The sequence below is a fragment of the Oxyura jamaicensis genome, chromosome Z (genome assembly GCF_011077185.1).
Source record: "Oxyura jamaicensis isolate SHBP4307 breed ruddy duck chromosome Z, BPBGC_Ojam_1.0, whole genome shotgun sequence".
NCBI lineage: Eukaryota > Metazoa > Chordata > Aves > Anseriformes > Anatidae > Oxyura > Oxyura jamaicensis.
The window spans coordinates 43503051-43514367 of record NC_048926.1 but is presented as its reverse complement, the minus strand read 5'-3'; the positions used below and the strand labels follow the sequence as shown (position 1 = coordinate 43514367).

At 39.2% G+C, this 11317-nt stretch overlaps 1 non-coding gene across 1 annotated transcript; it reads right to left on the bottom strand.

The window, feature by feature from the left end:
* Window positions 1–9141: 9141 nt before the first annotated feature.
* TRNAL-CAG lies at window positions 9142–9224 on the bottom strand. The gene has a single exon. It is a non-coding gene; the product is annotated as a tRNA-Leu (tRNA).
* Between the last annotated feature and the right edge of the window lie 2093 nt (window positions 9225–11317).

Below are 11317 nucleotides of genomic sequence, written 5' to 3'. Positions count from 1 at the left end.
TTAGATAAAGCATTTCAGTAACCTTTTGCAGTTATGCTAAGTTTTGTGAGTCCATCATGGTCTCCAGTTCAACAAAGTAGTTGTTTCATTTTTAATACCTCAAATTCTAACTCAATCATTTTTTTCTTTAATGTCACAATTCCACAGGCCTAGAAGATTCAAAACTAAGAATGGAAACAACACATGAGATCTTAAATTTTGTTTTCAATTTATTTTTTTTCTTGTACTGTGAATATTTGAGGTCACAAAGACCAAACACACTAACAGACCTTAGATTCAGGGAACTGAGTTGCTTTACATTAGCACTTCCATTTTCAGTGTGATTGTCAGGTGACATGAGGCCACAAGATGCCGTTTATGGGAAGGTGCTCTAGAGTTTGGTGGTTTGCTCACCATATAAAGGAAAGAGTTGAATTAAAAAAAAAAAAAAAAAAAGAGGAAGAAGAAAAAATCCATACAGCAGGGCCCAGGGGCAATTAAACAAAATGTACGGTAAGTGCTAGATTGTGTGCTTGGGAGCAAAGAAGGCAGGCAGTCCTGAGAGTATGTGGAAATGTATCCTTGGACTAAATGGCCCTGAATGGGCATTAGGGGACATAATGCATAAAGCAATTCAACATGAGAAATTCCACTGATGTGATAACAAAGTTAATAAGAGCATTGAGTGTATGAACAAGGAAGAAGTGAATAGGAATGGAGATAAAGGTAATTTTACCTCTCTGTACAGTACAAAGCTGACTACTAGGAGAATCTTGCACAATAGTAAAATGATGTTGAAAAAAAGCTGAAGAAACACAAAGCTGATAATAGAGTTGAAACAAATAGAGCATTTTCCAGACAGAAATGTAATAAATTCAGTTTATCTTATCAGAAAACAAGTGAACCAAATAAACAAGAAATAATCTGATCACGGAAAGAAAGTGGGGAATGCTCACAGAATCTTTATTTTAGTACATGAAAGCACAACAAAGCCAGCATCTGGCATATAGTAACATATATTTAGATGATAACAGATGGAACACCTTTCCTTACTTGATCCAAGAGAGATCAACCACTAGACACAGTTTCAGGGGAAGTGATGAGTACCCTCCTCTTGCTGACCTGACTCAAGTCTAGCTGCTTTACAGGAAAACAGACATAAATAAAATAAAGCTAGAGAAGCATAATACAGCCATAAGTAGATGAAATGTAGTGGCTTGTGATGTACAGGAGGGCAAACTAGATGATCTAATCATCCCTTCTGACCTTAAACTTTGTAAGTTTTTTCTCACAAGCTGCCCTAATGAGCTAGCTCCTTATTTAGGCCTGAGCTGGTTCTGAGTTTCTTGATCCAGTTTCACTGCAAGGACAGCATTTGGACACTTTCAGGGCCAGGAGTAATGCATGTGGCTGCAAAGGAGTTCATATATGGCATCTCACCACATCAGCAGCAACAGAGTTTTGTAAGAGTAGGTTTCCAGGGTTTTCTCGTGGTGGTAGGTTTCTGGTAGTGGAGCTAGTGGTAGTAGAGCTGGTCTTTGGACTTTCATTGTGTTGATTAGCTTAACTCCTAAGAATTGCATCTGTCAAAGGATCATATTTTCCAAACTCACTTTTAGGAAATCCTGTGAGGTGGTACTCATTTCTGTGGGGCCACACATGAACCTGAGTGTGGAATTGCTTTGACTCTATGCTGAACAGGTAGCATCAAACCAACAGCACCTAGTGAACAATATCCTAAAATCAGATAGTTTTAGGGGGAAGCTCTTACTTAAGGTTATTTGTCTCATTTGAAAAAAGTCTCATCACTTGTTCCTCATGGGGGTCCTCCTTGCTTCAGGAGCTCTGTTGAATGTAGAATATGCTTTTGTTCTTCATGCTGTAAAGCCCCCCCATATATTAATATTTCTGTGTGGAGCTGATTGACTTGTTAAGAGATTCGGTTTCTCTAGGCATCACAACAAAGACAGACGTCCATCAAGTTTGTTAGAAATTAGTGATCTCCTTTCATTCAAATTTAATCACCAGTGAAGTTTAACTTGCATTTGTGAAGGATGAGGCATTCTGATACGGCTTTATGGCTACAAAAAAACATATAATGATTTTGATGCTGGAGCCAAAAGGACATCATCAGACAGGAAGAAAATTGTCTCCTTGGTAATATTTAAAATACTTTCAAAACCAAGTGCCTTGAATTGAAGCTTTGCCTGCTCTTGGAGGGCATAAGAAATTCTCTAATGTATTGGAAATTATATCTAAATGTAATGATCAAAAGCACTAGTACAGTTTATTTCCAGATGAGACCTTGAAATTCTACCCTATTGTTCAGATATCGTTGTTACACTTTCATCTTGTTAATTAATTATTTAACAAAATTATTCATTTTTGTTCTCCATATGAATAAGTAGGTGACTTAGTTATATTTGAAATCACAATCTGATGCAGTTTGCTGACTACAAAAGTCGCTGTTAGCTTTTCATGCTTATATATGTAGAAATACATTTGTGCAGACACATTTGCTTGTATAATATAAATGATAAATTATTTTTCACTTATTAAAAGAGTTAAACAGGTACTACACCCTTCACAGGCTTTTATATTACATTTGCACTGAGTAACAAGATGGAAAAATATTTATAATACTTATGGATTCATATATGCATGCCTGTGTGTTTTTCTGTGTTTGTATAAAATGTTCATAGTCTTTTTAAAGGTGCCAACATTTACTGCAATTAAAATTGTAAAGAATTAAAATTAAGGTAAAGTAGAATCATATTTTGTTTTGTTTTGTTTTTCAGAAGTGACTGAAAAAATATTTAGTTCCAGATATGTGTGACATAACACAGTTCCCAAATACTTATTTGTATAAAATTGAACAACTAGAGTCGAAGGGGAAAGGAGATAAAAACAGGCACACCGGTGATAACCTAAGGGATGGTGCACTAGAATCAGAGGGACTGTGTGCCAATGAGGTCCTTCGGTCAGCTCCACAAGGTGCTGCGTGTAGGGAGGCACTTTTGAAGTGCTTCTGCACAAACACACACAGTATGAGGAATAAAATGGATGAGCTAGAAGTCTTGGACCAGTCCCACAGCTACAACATCACGAGCATAAGCAAAACCTGGTGGGATTAGTCCAGTGGCTGGTGTGCTGCAAGAGATGGTTACAGGCTATTCAGAAGGGACAGGCAGGGTAGGTGATGTGGTGGGGTGGCGATGTATGTGAAGCATGGACTGGACTTCAGGTTGGTGATGACAAAATTAAGAGCCTCTGGGTAAGGATTAAGGGATGAGCAAATACAGAGGATATTGTTGTGGGAGTCTATTACAGACCACCTGGCCAGGATGACAACACCGATGAATTATTCTTTGCAGAACTAAGAGATGCCTTGAGATCAACTCCCCTTGTCCTTATGGGGGATTTCAGCTTGCCAGACTTCAACTGGGATCACAACATGGCTGACACGAGCAAGTCCAGGAGGTTAATAAAGCACCTAGATGATAACTTCTTGGTGCATGTGCTAAGGGAGCCAACTAGGAAAGGTGCCCTCCTAGATCTGTTGCTAGAGAACAGAGAGGGTCTTGTGGCAATTGGCAGCTGTCTCAGTCATAGTGACCATGAAGCGGTTGAGTTTAGAATTTATGGTGACAGAAGGAAAACTGCCACCAAAACTTCAGCCCTGGATATGGGGAAAGCAGACTTCAGGCTGCTCAGGGAACTAGACAGCAAGGTTCCATGGGAAACTGCTTTTGAAGGCATTGGTGTCCATCAGTGCTGGTCAATCTTTAAGCACTGCCTCCTAAAAGCACAAGATCAGGCAATTCCAAAATATCGGAAGTCAGGCAGATGGGGCAGGAGGCTGGCCTGGCTGACCAGGGATCTTCTTCTGGAGCTTAGGTGAAAAAAGAAAGTGTACGGCTGCTGGAAGAAGGGTCAGGCAATGAGGAAGGAATACAGGGATGCTGTTCGTGTTTGTAGGGAGAAAATTCGTGTGGCCAAAGCCCAACTAGAGTTGAAGCTGGCCATGTCTGTGGGATACAGTAAAAAAGTTTTTTTTAGATATGTGAACAGAAAAAGGAGAATCAAAGAAAACATAGGTCCGCTACTTGATGGGGAAAGTCTCCTCACAGACAATGATGTAGGCAAAGCAGAGATGTTTAATGCCTTCTTTGCCTCTGTCTTCAACACTGATGATGGGCTTTGGGACCCAGGGTGCCCTGAGCTGGAGGACTGTGATGGTGGGAATGAAAAACTCTCAACCAACACTGAACGTGTGTGGGATCTGCTGCTCCACCTGGATCCATACAAGTCCATGGGTCTGGATGGGATTCATCCTATGGTGCTTAAAGAGTTGGCTGACATCATCACGGGACCTCTCTCAATTATTTTTCAATGATCTTGGGAATCTGGAGAGGTCCTGTTAGACTGGAAGCTGGCAAATGTTATGCCAATTTTCAAGAAGGGTAAGAAAGAAGACCCTAGCAATTACAGGCCTGTTAATCTCACGTCAGCGTCTGGTAAGATATGGAGAAGATTATCCTTGAAGTTATTGAAGCGCACCTGGGGGACAATGCAGTCATTGGTCCCAGCCAACATGGGTTCATGAGGGGTAGGTCCTGCCTAACAAATTTGATTTCCTTTATGATAAGATCACCCATCTAGTCAACCAAGGGAAACCAGCTGATGTGATCTTTTTGGACTTCAGCAAGGCTTTTGACATGGTTTCCCGTAGGATCCTACTGGACAAAATGTCCAACATACAACTTAACAAAAACATCATCCAATGGGTGAGCAATTGGCTGATAGGCAGGGTTCAGGTAAATGGGACCCCATCAGGCTGGCGGATGGTTACTAGTGGGGTCCCTCAAGGCTTGATTTTAGGGCCAGTCCTCTTCAATGTTTTTATAAATGATTTGGATGTAGGACTAGAAGGTGTTTTGAGCAAATTTGCCAATGACACCAAACTTGGGGGACTTGTAGACTCGGCTGAGGATGGAAAGGCCTTGCAGAGAGATCTGGACAGGTTGGAGAGCTGGGCGATCACCAACCACATGAAGTTTTTACAAAAGCAAGTGCTGGGTCCTGCACCTGGGATGGGGCAACCCTGGCTATACATACAGACTGGGGAACGAGACGCTGGAGAACAGCCCCACAGAGAGGGAATCTGGGGGTCATGGTTGATAGCAAGTTGAATATCAGCTAGCAGTGTGCCCTGGCAGGCAGGAGGGCCAACCGTATCCTCGGGTGCATCAAGCACAGCATTGCTAGTAGGGCAAGTGAAGTGATTGTCCCACTCTACTCTGCACTGGTACGGCCTCACCTTGAGTACTGTGTGCAGTTCTGGGCACCACAGTACAAAAAAGGACATTCAACTGTTGGAGAATGTCCAGAGGAGGGCAATGAAGGTGATGAAGAGCCTGGAGGGGAAGACATATGAGGAGCGGCTGAGGTCACTGGGCCTGTTCAGCCTGGAGAAGAGGAGGCTGAGGGGACCCTTATCACGGTCTATAACTTCCTCTCAAGGGGGAGTGGAGAGGGGGGTGACCTATTCTCCATAAACATCAGTGATAGGACCCATGGGAATGGGATTAAGCTGAGGCAGGGGAAGTTTAGACTAGACATCAGGAGGAGGATCTTCACCGAGAGAGAGGGTGGTTGCACTCTGGAACAGGCTCCCCAGTGAAGTAGTCACTGCACCAAGCCTGTCTGAATTTAAGGAGTGTTTGGACTGTGCACTTAGTCGCATGGTCTAATCTTTTGGGTAGACCTGTGCAGTGCAAGGATTTGGACTTGATGATCATTATGTGTCCCTTTCAACTCGGGGTATTCTATGATTCTATGATAACAAAACCATCCTTAAATACCTTTTGATTACTAATTTAAGGCTTGACTTCACACTAGAGTGAATATTCCTATGGACATCCCTGAGCTCTCGACAAATTAATACACTTTCATGCAAGTAAGAAAAGTCTGGTTTAGATAATAGTTTAGCCCCACACTCTGCACCATACTGGAGAGAGACAATATGCTTAAGCATAGTTTTGTTCTGCTTGCTTCTCTCTACAATACAAAAGCGTCTGTGAAGGAAAGTATGACTGCATTCATTAATCATCTCAGAGTTTTGGGGATACTTTGAATGGCTTGCAGCAGCAACTGAATACCACCTAAAAAGTCGAAAAACTTTTTACTAGAATAAAATAAAATTTTCCTCAAACGTATTCTTTTCTATGAACAAGGTATTTTTTTTTTTTTTTAATGTAATCAGGGACATACAGTACATACCAAGATCTGTGTGTGATTTTAAATGGTCACCATTTGAACCATGGTTTAAATCCATTTGAAAATTGTAGTCCTACACTTGGATCCACATGTCCTGTTCTTGAGCAGAACTGGGTGAATATTATTGGATAACCATTACTATTCCCTCTTTCTTCAATAAAAATAAAATATTTGGGGAATATTTAAGCAAGCAATAAACTTGTTTGGTTTTTAATTATGCTTGTAGAAAAACTGTACATCTTTGAAAAATTTGTTATTGAAAGTGAATGACACAAAACCAACTGGAAATCAAATTCCTTCTTTTTATATATTTCATTACTGTTTTAAATAGTGTTTTTCAGAGGTTTTAATAATTTGCAGTTAAAAAGAATGCCCAGAATAAAATTGCTGTTCTTCTCAAAACAGTATTTTCCATTAGCAGTGTTCCTTTCCCTCTGCTCTGTACAGAGACATTTCTGACTGACATAAAGCAGATGAAGTCAGCAGGCTGCTCCTACATCCTTGGGAGCAAACAAAAACAGGAGGCCAAAAGAGAGAGGGGAAAAAAAAAAGTCTCAAAATAAAATGAAGCTTTTGGCAAGAAATTCTGTAATGTGTCTATAGAAGAGCGCTCAAGATTACCAGTCAAACCTTGCTACTCCTGCAAATCTAGCATTAACCTTTGTCATTTTGTTGATTTTTTATTTTTATTTTTATTTTTTTTAATTCTGTGAACAAAGCGTTGACATCTTAATGAGGGCCACTGTCCTCTTGAATGTGATTTCACAGTCCATTACAGCTTTGGTGTTAATTAGACAGAAGTAACAGGCAAAGACTAAAAGACAGTTGCTGCTTTCAAAAATGCAATATATTCTCTGTGTACTTTTTTTTTTTTTTTTTTTTCCAGTAATAAATTTTCACTTGCTGCCACAACAGTTTTATTCTCTTCAGTTCAGTTTTCATTTTATTATCTTCTACAGTTCTTCCAGTCATGTTCTAAACTCATTTTGATAAACTCATTTTGAATTACACCTTAGAAAAATTAGTTAAACTGCAACATTTAATAATGTGGGTTCTGTTTTGTTTTGTTTTGTTTTTCATGTATTCTTCACTACTCCTTATTTATTTGGTCAAAGCGGTGTTTGAAACTCTAGGACAATTCTGGGCTGGGCAAAAGATATAATTTGCAGGAATGGTTGTAGATGACTTTTTCATTACTTTGAAAAAAAATGCTCATGAAAACACAGTGCAATTTGGGAGTCAATGTGTTAACAAGTTCCAGATGTTTGCAGTGTCTAAGGAGGGATGTGCAGCTGTGCATATCCCTGTTTCCCAGCTCCTACTGATGTTATTCTGCCTTTACAACAATCTGTCCTTATTTTCTCTGCTAGCTGAGAGAAACAAATCAGCACAAATAGCAGAACAACTGGTATCATACGAAACATTAATAAACATACAAGGTTTTAAAGGAAGCCTTAGTTTCAATATGTGTGGCAGTTGTGAAAATTCTAGTGAACTCATATCTTCACAGGAATGTCACTGTTTTCTTGTTCTAGGTGCTCTGGACACGGGCATTTAGAAAGGCTTTTAGTTCAAGTTGTTAAGGAATTTTGCCTTAGCATGCTACCACCCAGTAAACAGGAGAATTATTCAGTATGAATGACAAAGGGATCTGGCAATGCTTCAGTTTGTAATGGCAGTCCTGGACAATAGTGACATTTCACTGTTTTGAAGAAACACAGCCTCTGTACCAAAGTTTCTAGGAAAGGTCTCTGTATTGAAGATTATGGGCTATTTACTTATTAGTGATTGTTACAGCGAATATCCCATCCTGCAGCATTTCTGCAAGGGGCTCTTTATACAGGAAGAGGAGTCAATGCTCATGCAGTTTGGATGGATTAGAGCCTCCTAAGCTTAAGCAGGAATGAATTAGTTGTCTGCCATATACTACGTAGTTAGCATGTAATTAATATGTAGTGAACAGCATAAGGAAAATCTCAGCACAATTATCTTCCTATTAAAGGTATTATCGCTGTATAAATACCTTAACAGGGTGAATGGTGGCCTTTTAAAGTAGGGAACATATAAGGTGGTTGTCTCTTGCCTGTGTTGGATTGTCTCTGTTATTCCTTTCTGCAGATAATTGTGATCCCTTGCTGCTGTGAAGACAAGTGCCCTGTGCAGTGTCAGGCATCCCACAACTTCCCTTTCACTTCAAGTAGTCCAATATATGTTCAAAAAAACCTGCATTGTGACATTACATTTTTTCTCAGTCCGCTAAGGCTTCTCACTTTTTTTGCCTGATTCACCCTTTATGTCCTGCTAAGATAGACATATCTTCAGCATATCTTCAGTGCAATCTTCAGCATCTTCATTCTCTGGTTCATCTTCATGCACCCTTACAAGTGTTTTTTTCTTTGCCTTTTTCCTTGCCGACTCCAGAGCCCAGCACAAACAGTGAAGCAAAATGGCAGCCAGGAGCCACCATGTATTAACACATTCACTTGTTTATAAATTTAATTTCTGTCTGATGTTCAGAGTCAGAAAACACAGTCCTATCTAGAGGAGGAGTCATCTTCAATGTATACCTCTGCTTGAAACTCTCTTGCAAAGAATGCCTTCAGAAACACCAGTAAAATTGCTGTTATTTGTTATTTGCATTTTGTTTGTTTCATTTTCATTTGTAATGATGAGCATTCTGCTTACTCCCCGCAGTTGGTACAGCGTGGCAGAAAGACCCACACAAAAGATGGAGGTGGGCTTTTTAAATTTTCTATAGAATCAAAACATAGTTGAAAGTCAGAAAGGGTGGCTGGAGTACAGCTGGTCCAACTCCACGGGGCAAGGTCAAGCAGGGCCGCCCACCAGAGCATGCTGCCCAGGAACACGTCCAGGATTTCACCTTGTCAGAAGTGGGATTCAAACCCACGCCTCCAGAGGAGACTGCGACCTGAACGCAGCGCGTTAGACCGCTCGGCCATCCTGACAATGGTTGTGTTTTGTTATTTTTCTTATTCCTCCAAATCATTAATTACTTGGTCTTCTGGACAATGGTCCTTTCTTTCAATTAATGTCTTAAATATATTGTGCTACCCAAATTTATCAGCTTTCAGGAAATGAGAGTGGTGTGTTTTTTTTTTTGTTTGTTTGTTTGATTGATTGTTTTTGTTTGTTTGGTTGGTTGTTTTGTTGTTGTTGTTTGTTTTGTTTTGTTTTGTTGTTTTGTTTTGCTTTGTTGTTTTTTTTTTTTAATTTCAGCTTGTAAAAAAAATTATAGTGGCATACAAAAATATTGAATAAACATATCAAGTTTAAAAGAAGCCTCAGTTTTAATTAAACTGTCAGAAGTATAGATACTGGTGAGCTGTTCTGCTCACGGTTACAGAGGAATGTCACCATTTATCCATTTTGCATACCATGGATACAGGTATTTATAAAGGTGTATAGACTATATTAGCAAGCATGAAACGACAGCTCCACATACATAATCCTGAGTTTTGAAAGCTTTGGAACATGATCCCCTCACTGTGTAAGAAGTCTGGTATTCCACTGAGACTACCAACTGGATCAGAAACCATTGATCCCTGTCTTCTTGGAGGCATAGAGTGGTCCTATGCCATGGAGATCTAAATAGATGGCACACAATGTACAATGTTTTTTTTTTCATCTGACTTTTAATAGGAAAACTATTCACTTAATGTCACTTCTGTCCAAGTGATCTACCTGTCACTGTTACAACAAACACCTGGCTTAGATTTTTTTAAGTCACCAGGGGGATAGGAGTTGTGTGTCTGGGTAATCTCAGGCAAAAATTCTAGATGATATCTGAAAAGTATATGAGCAAAATTTTTTTCTTCCATCACTTTGTTTCCTTTGTATACACTTATTGGTAGTTTGCATATTGCTACAGTTACTTTCACTACACATTCCAGTTACTTTTAAACATCTTTCACATGAGAAAAACAATTAGAATAGAGGAAACAGTTATATAAAAATCATTAAAATTGAAAAGAATGCTTACAAGCAAGAGAAAGAAGAAAAAAAACTGATTCCATTTAATGAGGTTGTGTCTGAGGAGATTTCATTAAAGACTGAAATTACTTGAATGCAGAGGTAGTTTTCTAATTATTCAATCTGAGATTTCACTGAGCATCATCAGATAGCAGTGATATTTTAAAAAGTATATTCTTAGCATAGTTCCTAATACCTCACAGTTCAAGCGAAACCCCTGCTGTCAAAAATCATATTTCATAACAACAGTCATACCATCCCCTCTTTCTGGGAAATAATCAGGTATGAATGGTTGTACCCTGTCAGATGAGAGATCTCTCCATGCCAGAAGCCACTGGTGGCAGGTGCCTGGAGAAGGGTGCAATGACAGGAGGAGCACACAGTAATAACCAGAACTTTTTTTTACCAGATTTTTTTTACCAGACTTTTAGCTGTTAAAGAAAAAAAGAAAAAATTAGGTTGCCCTAAATAGGTGGAGAATCTGTAATAAAGAGCAAGAAAGAATCTGTCAATAGAAAGTTTAAATCATGTTAAGAAATGTTATAAAGGCAACATAGAGTATTTTATCCCCACTATTTTTTGTACATGCTGTTGAAACAATTCTCCTGTGTTTTGTTAAACCTTGTTTTGGTCCTAGGGAATGTCTGGATTTGCTATATTTCATATGAATTCCTTTTTTTTTTTTTTTTTCACAATTCTGTTCAGCACCATGTGGGTGACTATTTTTTCTCTTAAATAATGCATCTTTCAACACCACCAAATAAAACATAGTGTTTTCTTGATGCCAAGATGCAAGTTAACAATATCACTCACACTTTTTCTCATATATCAATTTATTTAAAATCTTCTTTGTAATCCATTGTCCTTTCTTTCTTTCTTTCTTTCTTTCTTTCTTTCTTTCTTTGTCTGTCTGTCTCTGTCTCTGTCTGTCTCTTTGTCTCTCTCTCTCTTCCTCTCTTCCTCTTCCTTCCTTCCTTCCTTCCTTCCTTCCTTCCTTCCTTCCTTCCTTCCTTCCTTCCTTCCTTCCTTCCTTCCTTCCTTCCTTCCTTCCTTCCTTCCTTCCTTCCTC